This window comes from Pseudoliparis swirei, chromosome 10, assembly GCF_029220125.1.
Source record: "Pseudoliparis swirei isolate HS2019 ecotype Mariana Trench chromosome 10, NWPU_hadal_v1, whole genome shotgun sequence".
Taxonomy (NCBI): domain Eukaryota; kingdom Metazoa; phylum Chordata; class Actinopteri; order Perciformes; family Liparidae; genus Pseudoliparis; species Pseudoliparis swirei.
This window is the reverse complement of record NC_079397.1, coordinates 15,841,955-15,854,227: the sequence shown is the minus strand read 5'-3', so window position 1 is coordinate 15,854,227 and position 12,273 is coordinate 15,841,955. Positions and strand designations below refer to the sequence as shown.

Here is a 12,273-nt window from a genome sequence, read left to right as displayed (position 1 = left end):
AGATCTCTAAACTGGCGGTCCACATGTGGTATGCTTTACTTTCGCATTGAAAATACGTAAGGTTATGTTTTGATCACTGTGTATTTATTTGAATGCGTGTGTGTGTGTTATTTGCATAACTCATAAAGTATTAAACCAAATCGCATGAAATTTGGTGGGATGATTGGTTATTATCTAGGGACCATTTGATTAGATTTTCGGATCGATCGTGTCAAAGGTCAAAGTCAAGGTCATGAAAAAGTCAAAATCTTCTTTTTACCATAGCGCCGTCAATTTCTATCCAATTGGCATGCAACTAATGCCAAAATGTGGCTGCAGCGAAGGTATGCGCTCTACCGAGTGCCCGTTCTAGTTATTAATTAATTCATATTATTATTAATTATTGGCTCACATTGAGATAACCCTAACCCGAATGTGTGAAACTCTTAAGCAAAACTGATTAAATATTCACAGATGCCTGGCTTCATTTTTATAGTTGATTTCTAGAGGACAAAAGACAACAAGTTGTATCTTTAACATATTGTGTTGGTTTCCTATTTATTTCCATAATTAGTTGGAATACTTCCTCCCCAGAGTAGTTGTGACTTCACGTCTCATAGGGTCCATTGGACCTGGCTGTGTCTGATGCCTCCTGCCATGGCCCTGGTGATGAGGCCCCCATTGAATGTGTTGTAACTCTGTAATGACTCCTTCTGGTCACATGACATATTTTGCTTCTGTCCATCCTGGAGAGGGATCCTCCTGTTGCTTTACTTTTTTTCTGTGAAAGGTTTTTTCTATTTCTTGGGAGTTGTTCCTGATCCGATGTGAGGTCAAAGGTCAGGGATGTCGTATGTGTACATAAAGCCCTCTGAGGCAAATTCGAAAATTGTGATATTGGGCTATACAGAATAAATTGAATTGAATAGATTAAGGAACATGTCAGAAAAGAAACTGATGATGGTAGAGTAATACAGTAAGAACAGGAAGCACTGAAGCTTGAAGGTATTGAAAAATAATAAAACAAATGCATCTTTATTTTTCAATTGTCATTTTTGAATATCACTAGATAATTATGACATTCGTTATTCTTATTTATTTAAATATACGATTTACAGTTTTCTTTCTATTGCTAACATGCAATCAGTCCAAACTATTGTTTTGGTGGTTTCAGTGAGTTTTGGAGGTGAGATGAACCTTACACCCAGGACATGGTCTAACCTTACACCAGGACATGGTCTAACCTTACACCAGGACATGGTCTAACCTTACACCAGGACATGGTCTAACCTTACACCCAGGACATGGTCTAACCTTACACCAGGACATGGTCTAACCTTACACCAGGACATGGTCTAACCTTACACCAGGACATGGTCTAACCTTACACCCAGGACATGGTCTAACCTTACACCAGGACATGGTTTAACCTTACACCCAGGACATGGTCTAACCTTACACCAGGACATGGTCTAACCTTACACCAGGACATGGTCTAACCTTACATCCAGGACATGGTCTAACCTTACACCAGGACATGGTCTAACCTTACACCAGGACATGGTCTAACCTTACACCAGGACATGGTCTAACTCTACACCCAGGACATGGTCTAACCTTACACCCAGGACATGGTCTAACCTTACACCAGGACATGGTCTAACTCTACACCCAGGACATGGTCTATCCTTACACCAGGACATGGTCTATCCTTACACCAGGACATGGTCTAACCTTACACCCAGGACATGGTCTAACTCTACACCCAGGACATGGTCTAACCTTACACCCAGGACATGGTCTAACCTTACACCAGGACATGGTCTAACTCTACACCCAGGACATGGTCTATCCTTACACCAGGACATGGTCTATCCTTACACCCAGGACATGGTCTAACCTTACACCCAGGACATGGTCTAACCTTACATCCAGGACATGGTCTAACCTTACACCCAGGACATGGTCTATCCTTACACCCAGGACATGGTCTAACCTTACACCCAGGACATGGTCTAACTCTACACCCAGGACATGGTCTAACCTTACACCCAGGACATGGTCTAACTCTACACCCAGGACATGGTCTAACCTTACACCCAGGACATGGTCTAACCTTACACCCAGGGCATGGTCTAACCTTACACCCAGGACATGGTCTAACCTTACACCCAGGACATGGTCTAACTCTACACCCAGGACATGGTCTAACCTTACACCCAGGACATGGTCTAACCTTACATCCAGGACATGGTCTAACCTTACACCCAGGGCATGGTCTAACTCTACACCCAGGACATGGTCTAACTCTACACCCAGGACATGGTCTAACCTTACACCCAGGACATGGTCTAACCTTCCATCCAGGACATGGTCTAACCTTACACCCAGGGCATGGTCTAACCTTACACCCAGGACATGGTCTAACCTTACACCCAGGACATGGTCTAACTCTACACCCAGGACATGGTCTAACCTTACACCCAGGACATGGTCTAACCCTACATCCAGGACATGGTCTAACCTTACACCCAGGGCATGGTCTAACTCTACACCAAGGACATGGTCTAACCTTACACCCAGGACATGGTCTAACCTTACACCAGGACATGGTCTAACCTTACACCCAGGACATGGTCTAACCTTACACCCAGGACATGGTCTAACCTTACACCCAGGGCATGGTCTAACCTTACACCCAGGACATGGTCTAACTCTACACCCAGGACATGGTGTAACCTTACACCCAGGACATGGTCTAACCTTACACCAGGACATGGTCTAACCTTACACCCAGGACATAGTCTAACCTTACACCAGGACATGGTCTAACCTTACACCAGGACATGGTCTAACCTGACACCAGGATATGGTCTAACTCTACACCCAGGACATGGTCTAACCTTACACCCAGGACATGGTCTAACTCTACACCCAGGACATGGTCTAACCTTACACCAGGACATGGTTTAACCTTACACCCAGGACATGGTCTAACCTTACACCAGGACATGGTCTAACCTTACACCAGGACATGGTCTAACCTTACATCCAGGACATGGTCTAACCTTACACCAGGACATGGTCTAACCTTACACCAGGACATGGTCTAACCTTACACCCAGGACATGGTCTAACTCTACACCCAGGACATGGTCTAACCTTACACCCAGGACATGGTCTAACTCTACACCCAGGACATGGTCTATCCTTACACCAGGACATGGTCTAACCTTACACCCAGGACATGGTCTAACTCTACACCCAGGACATGGTCTAACCTTACACCCAGGACATGGTCTAACCTTACACCAGGACATGGTCTAACTCTACACCCAGGACATGGTCTATCCTTACACCAGGACATGGTCTATCCTTACACCCAGGACATGGTCTAACCTTACACCCAGGACATGGTCTAACCTTACATCCAGGACATGGTCTAACCTTACACCCAGGACATGGTCTATCCTTACACCCAGGACATGGTCTAACCTTACACCCAGGACATGGTCTAACTCTACACCCAGGACATGGTCTAACCTTACACCCAGGACATGGTCTAACCTTACACCCAGGACATGGTCTAACCTTACACCCAGGACATGGTCTAACCTTACACCCAGGACATGGTCTAACCTTACACCCAGGACATGGTCTAACTCTACACCCAGGACATGGTCTAACCTTACACCAGGACATGGTCTAACCTTACATCCAGGACATGGTCTAACCTTACACCCAGGGCATGGTCTAACTCTACACCCAGGACATGGTCTAACTCTACACCCAGGACATGGTCTAACCTTACACCCAGGACATGGTCTAACCTTCCATCCAGGACATGGTCTAACCTTACACCCAGGGCATGGTCTAACCTTACACCCAGGACATGGTCTAACCTTACACCCAGGACATGGTCTAACTCTACACCCAGGACATGGTCTAACCTTACACCCAGGACATGGTCTAACCCTACATCCAGGACATGGTCTAACCTTACACCCAGGGCATGGTCTAACTCTACACCAAGGACATGGTCTAACCTTACACCCAGGACATGGTCTAACCTTACACCAGGACATGGTCTAACCTTACACCCAGGACATGGTCTAACCTTACACCCAGGACATGGTCTAACTCTACACCCAGGACATGGTCTAACCTTACACCCAGGACATGGTCTAACCTTACACCCAGGGCATGGTCTAACCTTACACCCAGGACATGGTCTAACTCTACACCCAGGACATGGTGTAACCTTACACCCAGGACATGGTCTAACCTTACACCAGGACATGGTCTAACCTTACACCCAGGACATAGTCTAACCTTACACCAGGACATGGTCTAACCTTACACCAGGACATGGTCTAACCTTACACCCAGGGCATGGTCTAACTCTACACCAAGGACATGGTCTAACCTTACACCCAGGACATGGTCTAACCTTACACCCAGGACATGGTCTAACCTTACACCCAGGACATGGTCTAACTCTACACCCAGGACATGGTCTAACTCTACACCCAGGACATGGTCTATCCTTACACCAGGACATGGTCTAACTCTACACCCAGGACATGGTCTAACCTTACACCCAGGACATGGTCTAACCTTACACCCAGGACATGGTCTAACTACACCCAGGCCATGGTCTAACCTTACACCCAGGACATGGTCTAACCCAGGACATGGTCTAACCTTACACCCAGGACATGGTCTAACCTTACATCCAGGACATGGTCTAACCTTACACCCAGGACATGGTCTATCCTTACACCCAGGACATGGTCTAACCTTACACCCAGGACATGGTCTAACTCTACACCCAGGACATGGTCTAACCTTACACCCAGGACATGGTCTAACCTTACACCCAGGACATGGTCTAACTCTACACCCAGGACATGGTCTAACCTTACACCCAGGACATGGTCTAACCTTACACCCAGGACATGGTCTAACCTTACACCAGGACATGGTCACCCAGGACATGGTCTAACTCTACACCCAGGACATGGTCTAACCTTACACCCAGGACATGGTCTAACCTTACACCAGGACATGGTCTAACCTTACACCCAGGACATGGTCTAACTCTACACCCAGGACATGGTCTAACCTTACACCCAGGACATGGTCTAACCTTCCATCCAGGACATGGTCTAACCTTACACCAGGACATGGTCTAACCTTACACCCAGGACATGGTCTAACCTTACACCCAGGACATGGTCTAACTCTACACCCAGGACATGGTCTAACCTTACACCCAGGACATGGTCTAACCTTACACCCAGGACATGGTCTAACTCTACACCCAGGACATGGTCTAACCTTACACCCAGGACATGGTCTAACCTTACACCAGGACATGGTCTAACCTTACACCCAGGACATGGTCTAACCTTACAACCTTACATCCAGGACATGGTCTAACCTTACACCCAGGACATGGTCTATCCTTACATCCAGGACATGGTCTAAACTTACACCCAGGACATGGTCTAACCTTACACCCAGGACATGGTCTATCCTTACACCAGGACATGGTCTAACCTTACACCCAGGACATGGTCTAACCTTACACCAGGACATGGTCTAACCTTACACCAGGACATGGTCTAACCTGACACCAGGATATGGTCTAACTCTACACCCAGGACATGGTCTAACCTTACACCCAGGACATGGTCTAACCTTACATCCAGGACATGGTCTAACCTTACACCCAGGGCATGGTCTAACTCTACACCCAGGACATGGTCTAACCTTACACCCAGGACATGGTCTAACCTTACACCAGGACATGGTCTAACCTTACACCCAGGACATGGTCTAACCTTACACCCAGGACATGGTCTAATTACACCCAGGACATGGTCTAACCTTACACCCAGGACATGGTCTAACTTACACAGGACATGGTCTAACTCACACCCAGGACATGGTCTAACCTTACACCCAGGACATGGTCTAACCCACCAGGACATGGTCTAACCTTACACCCAGGACATGGTCTAACTTACACCAGGACATGGTCTAATCTTACACCCAGGTCATGGTCTAACCACCCAGGACATGGTCTAACCTTACACCCAGGACATGGTCTAACCTTACATCCAGGACATGGTCTAACCTTACACCCAGGGCATGGTCTAACCTTACACCCAGGACATGGTCTAACCTTACACCCAGGACATGGTCTAACTCTACACCAAGGACATGGTCTAACCTTACACCCAGGACATGGTCTAACTCTACACCAGGACATGGTCTAACCTGACACCAGGACATGGTCTAACCTTAAACCCAGTACATGGACTAACTCTACACCCAGGACATGGTCTAACCTTACACCCAGGACATGGTCTATCTCTACACCCAGGACATGGTCTAACCTTACACCCAGGACATGGTCTAACCTTACACCCAGGACATGGTCTAACCTTACACCAGGACATGGTCTAACCTTCTTGTCGTCCTTTTGGAACATGTTTTAGTGTCTTCGTGTCCATATTGGGTCTCTCTCTGATGTTGCATGGTTGCGGTAGGTTTTGTTTTGGAAATGCTCTTTCATCTCGTGAGCCGATCAAAGTAATGAGTGTTACAAATCATCTTTGGAAAAAATGCTGGTCTCCCTAAACCTTTGTCCTGGGGGTCCGTCATTAACTGCAAAGACAATTCAGAACAGAGTCAACACACACAGCATAATAGGCATATTAATGGTGATAAAGTTATCTTACTTTGGATATTTGCCATCTATGTCAGCACTAATATTGTCATGGGGGTGGCGGGCTTGAACTATTAGCTAAATAAACATCACATAATGGAGTAAATATTCTATTTTTGGCCCAATTCATCATTTTTTAAATAATTGTTGGTTTTGCCTGATTTGGTCAGAGCAGCCCATATTATTACGGCATGGGTTCAAAAATAATTTTGTGAACTCTACTCAAGTTATAACAACATATAGGTCACATATTGTTCCTCTTGTTAGGTCGCAGAAGTTCAAGTGAATCATCCTCAACATGTGTGGTATGGTTTCAGAGTGATGAAGACAGTTGGAGAACAATTACACACAAAATAGGAGGATTTTTGTTCTTTTCTTGGCTACAATTGTGCGATTATACAAAAATCTACAGATTTATAGGCATCAAATGTTCCCCTGTAAATGGAAAGAAAAGGCTCTGAGTTATATTTTGGAATGGATTTGATTGGCCTTGATGGAGTTATCTAGTTATAATTATTATTACAGGCCTTTTCTTTTGCTCAACTGTAACTCAAACAATATGCCATGCCAGTCATGCCCGTCATGCCAGTCAGCATCCGTGTGCACATTAATCACCACAGCCATCTTTATTCATCTGTGCCAACACACAATAAAGACGATTATGTTTCTTCTGAGTGTGTGACGTTGAGGCATGGGCGTCGTTAGGCCTATTCTAGGGGGGCTTCAACAATCTCCTGTGTGATGTCATTAAATAAAACTATTGTTTCTCACATGGACGTGTTATTTATAACTCTAACATGCTACATATGTGTGTGCTTTCTGGTTTGTATATTTTCTCTCTTCAAATTACAATCCTTAGCCTATCATCTGTCGGATCCGGAGTTTCTGTGTCTTGTTTGGTGTCTTATTTTGAAGTCCCTGTCTCTCGTGTCCTCTGTTTACCTGCAATTCCTGTCCCTGTGATTGTCTCACCTGTTCCTGATTGTTTCCTTCTGTGTGATTGCTAGCCCCGCCCTCATTGTGTCCACCTGTGTCTCGTTCCCCAGTGTCCAATCACCTCCACCTCCCTGTGTATTTAAACCCTGTTTGTCTCATGCACCAGTTTAGTTGTGTGAGTCCTACTGTTTGGTTTGTGTGTAACCTGTTTTGGAGCTAAAGGAATAAATCTTCTGTGGAAACCGTTTTGGCATTTGGGTCCAAGCTCTCTCTAGCCTACGACACCCTGACATCATCATACTTATCAATATAACGCCGGGGCACTAGGACCTTGGGGAGGCTGCTGCGCTGGCTTTCTCACTCTGCCAAGTAACGTCTCTCGTCGACGACAGCCAGGAGTTTAGCTCAAAGTCAATGATGCGCAGAGTGAACTGGTAAGTCCAGGTCGTTACAGGATCTGGCAGTCAGTTAACGATTATTACCTGCATACATTTAGGTTTACTTGAAGCAAATGAAAGGGAAGTTAGAAACTGTCGAGTGAATTCGAAATACAAGAAATAACTATGAACATCTCTCTATTCTTTGCATTATTATATATTATATTTTTCTCTATTGAATGGTATATTTGACACTGAACTAGTTCATCTTTATCTCAGTGATGGAGTCCAAATGAGCATTAAAAAATTACCATGACCCTGGAATTCTGTCTAACAAGGGATATCTGGGGCTAAAAAAAAATTGCGTCGTGGAATTTCACCAGCCTTGGGGCTTAGCCCCCCTTTTCTTTGAATCCTACAAACGCCCCTGCATGGAGGAACATTCAGCAGCTGAAGTGAGTGTCTTTCATAACAGGTATCCTCCTCCAGAATTGTAAACAGGTGGTGTGGGTTTGAACAATGTTCGGATGCATTTAGATGGAAGAAAACACGGACAACTCTCAGACTGTTACTGTCAATCACAGTAAGCCCGCCCTAAAGCATCCCCTGCTTTATGGTCTGTTCGACTCTCAATGACCGTAATGTACGAAATGAACATCATGCTGTGTTGAAGAAGACTAGATTGAGGACGAGGAGCAGCCAGGAACAGCTGACCTCCGGCCTATGAATTGTGTTTCCGCCGGTGTTGTTATCCTGTAGTGGTGGAATAAAACTTCTCTTTTTCTACTCGCGCCACACACGTGCATTTGTTGTGGCTGAGAGCCAAGCCATGACAGCTGGGGGCTCGTCCAAACTGGTAGGATAAGGTTGTGTGTTTGAGTTAGTTCGTTATTTTGTACGGAGTTTCTCCTGATAGGTGGTAGCGACGATTCCCTTGGGGTCGCAGCGGGTGTAATGTTGTGGTGAAAGTGGCTGAAACTTGGGGGCATGGCCGTGGTCGCAGTATTTTTGCTAGCTTGCTAGTCGCTTTGCTCGGCCAGCGGTCTGTAGTGCATAAGTACCCGCCGCAAGTAACCACATGAAGACTAGGGAGGTTTCATCTTTGTCTGAGTTTTCGGTGTTACTTACGCACCATGAGGTGGGAAAAGAGCAACGTCAGGATGCTTCATTGAAGGGTATTTTTGACTGTGCTGCGCCAATGGCAGAAAGGGAAAACGCTTCAAGTGGAGACATGTTGCGTAATGACTTGTTGTTTAGAAGATGGATGGCTGTTGATGGTAGGGAAACTGAGGTTTTCCAGCTGGTGGTGCCAACTAAGCTTCGTCCTCTTGTCCTGAAAGTCGCACACGATGAGTGTGGACACTTTGGGGTTCGGAAAACATATTTGAACATCCTGAGACACTACTTTTGGCCACGTCTAAAGACAGATGTGTCGCAGTATATCAGAACATGTCATGTGTGTCAGCTGACAGGGAAACCGAACCAGAAGATCAAACCAGCACCACTACAGCCAGGCCCGGGGTGGGTAATCGGGAGAATCGGGAGAGTTCCCGGTGGGCTGCTTCACTTCTGGGCCGGTCGAGAATTTTATTTGTTGACATTTGTCACGTTAGTCCATCTTCTCTTAAAGTGGGCTACACACGTTCAGCATTCTGACACCGCAGCCTCTGCATGGGTTGTACCATGCGAGGAAGTTCACCCCTCCCAAATAATAGAGTTGGTTCGGTCCTTAGCTGTCTTTTCCAAAAAGTTTTCTCAGCTAGGGATAGCTGGGCCGGCCGACCGCAACGATACGCGTCAGGGAGGATGGAAGGGAGGAAGAGGGCAGGAGGGGCTGGAAAAGCCAGGTTGAAAAAAAGAAAGGAATTGGAGGAGGATGCTGCCAAATGTGCCAAGCTTACAGATTTATTTACAAGAGGACAAACACAAGTGGCAACTGGTAAAGAGAGACAAAGGCTTAATGATTAGCAACATAACTATTCGGCTAATGTTGTAGCCTTGATTAATATAATTGCAGCGTTGTCAAACTATTCCCAAGCAAAATATGAAATTGAATTAAAATATTAGCCTTTTTATATCACCTAAAATATGGTGATCCATAGACTGCAAATATTATGCAAATATTGATATATACTATTGATATTGATATTGAAGTATGCAGTAATATCACTTCATTTTTCTTTGTAGCTTCGGAGCAGCAGATAAGAGTCTCCTGCTGAAAATGATGAGCCCGACATTTGCAATGAGGAAGTCATACAGGGACAGGTAGAGAGGATAACAGAGGAAACTATATGATTTAAAGTTATATTTTCTTAGAAAGAGCAGTATATGACAGTACTTGATGAACCAATATGCATTGTTTGCTCAGAAGTGGGTGTAGTAAAGGAGTAAATCACCACTATATAATACTCATGCAGAAAAATGATAATGACCATGACAATGATAATGACCATGACAATGACAGCCCCCATGAGGTCTCACTCCAACAAATCTGGCCTACTGCCTCATCTGAGTCTGACACCACTGCTATGCCCTTCTGCCTTTTTTTATGTTATGCATATTTTTTGTTAACTTCTCATCTTAAGTGGATTATTATTGTTGTATTTAACCTTTACATTATTTGTTGGACCATGGTATTAATAAAAGAACGACAGGATAGTAAGAGCTGAACTGTTGCTTCATTTATCCAATTTCCACTACCATGAAAAAAGTGGGCTGGTCTTGAGCCTGAAATTCCCGGGCTGAAAAGTGGCCCCACTCCGGCCCTGACTACAGCCGATACAAGTGGTAAGTGAACCATTTACACATCTCATTGTGGATTGTGTGGGTCCTTTACCATGTTCAAAGTCTGGTTGCAAATATCTGCTGACTGTGATGTGTCAAACCACTAGGTATCCAGCGGCTTATCCTTTGAGGTCGATTACAACTAAGGCTGTGGTTAGGGCTTTGTCGCAGTTTATTTCAATATTTGGTATTCCTAAGGTCGTTCAGAGTGATCAAGGCTCCAATTTTTCATCTCACAAGTTTGCTCAGGTGTTGAAACTTTTGAAGATTAAGAAGAACCAGTCAACAGCTTACCACGCCCAAAGTCAGGGTGCTTTGGAAAGGTTTCACCAGACATTGAAATCCTTGTTACGTGCTTCCTGAGCTAGAGGGAGACTGGGAGGAAGGTCTCCCTTGGTTGATGTTGGCTGCAAGGGAGGCGGTACATGAAGGTCGTTTGATGAATCGCGTGGTGTCGGGTTTAGAGGGCTGTACGGTGTATCTGGACGATTTGGTAATTTGCAGTGATACTTGGACGGCTCATGTTCAGCGCATCGAGAGGTTGTTTGAACGGTTGGCGGAGGCACATCTGACTATTAATTTGGCCAAATGTGTCTTTGCAAAGGCAACAGTGACATATCTAGGCCATGTGGTAGGTCAGGGTTGTGTGGCTCCAGTTCTGGCCAAGGTCAGAGCAATATCTGAATACCCACAGCCCACAACCAAAAAGGAACTCCAGAGATTTTTGGGTATGGTGGGTTACTACAGGAGGTTCTGTGAACATTTTTCCAGTACAGTGTTTCCTTTGACTGAACTTCTTGGGGCTAAGGGAAAATATACTTGGTCGGTTGACTGTCAGAGAGCGTTTGATAGGGTTAAGGCTCTATTGTGCTCCTCTCAGGCGTTAGCGGCTCCATGTTTTGATCGTCCTTTTAGTCTCCAAGTAGATGCAAGCCAAGTGGGAATCGGTGCGGTTCTGCTCCAGCTTGACAAGGGGGGGGGGGGGGGGGGTGGAGAGACCCGTCAGTTTCTTTTCAAAGAAACTTAACAGCTACCAACGGAATTATTCGGTTATTGAGAAGGAAGCGTTAGCACTCATTTGCGCGTTGCAGCATTTCACTGTATATGTGGGCTACGTAGACAACTGGAAGACTTTCTGGGGAAAACCTGATCTGATGAGGAGAGACGGCATTCATCCCACGTTGGACGGAGCGCGTCTCATTTCTGCGAATATGACCAAGTTGATCACCGGACTTAATCTATGACAACCCAGGGTTCAGATCAGGAACCGGGAGCAGAGTTGTAGTTTAACACCCTTCTCTGCTCTTCCATTCGAGCAGTTACCCACCCTTGACTTTAGAGTAGAGACTGTGTCTGTCCCACGCCACTTCAATTAAATAAATCAAAAGTAAGCAGAAGAGGAGTCGTACACAATAACCTTATACAAGTTAACACCATTATTTCAGCAGTGCAACAAAATAG

At 45.4% G+C, this 12,273-nt stretch overlaps 1 protein-coding gene across 1 annotated transcript in view; it reads left to right on the top strand.

Annotated features, from left to right (window-relative positions):
* The window catches only part of LOC130200336 (zinc finger protein 287-like), a 53,083-nt gene that overhangs the window by 23,110 nt on the left and 17,700 nt on the right, over positions 1-12,273 (top strand). The window lies entirely within an intron of this gene.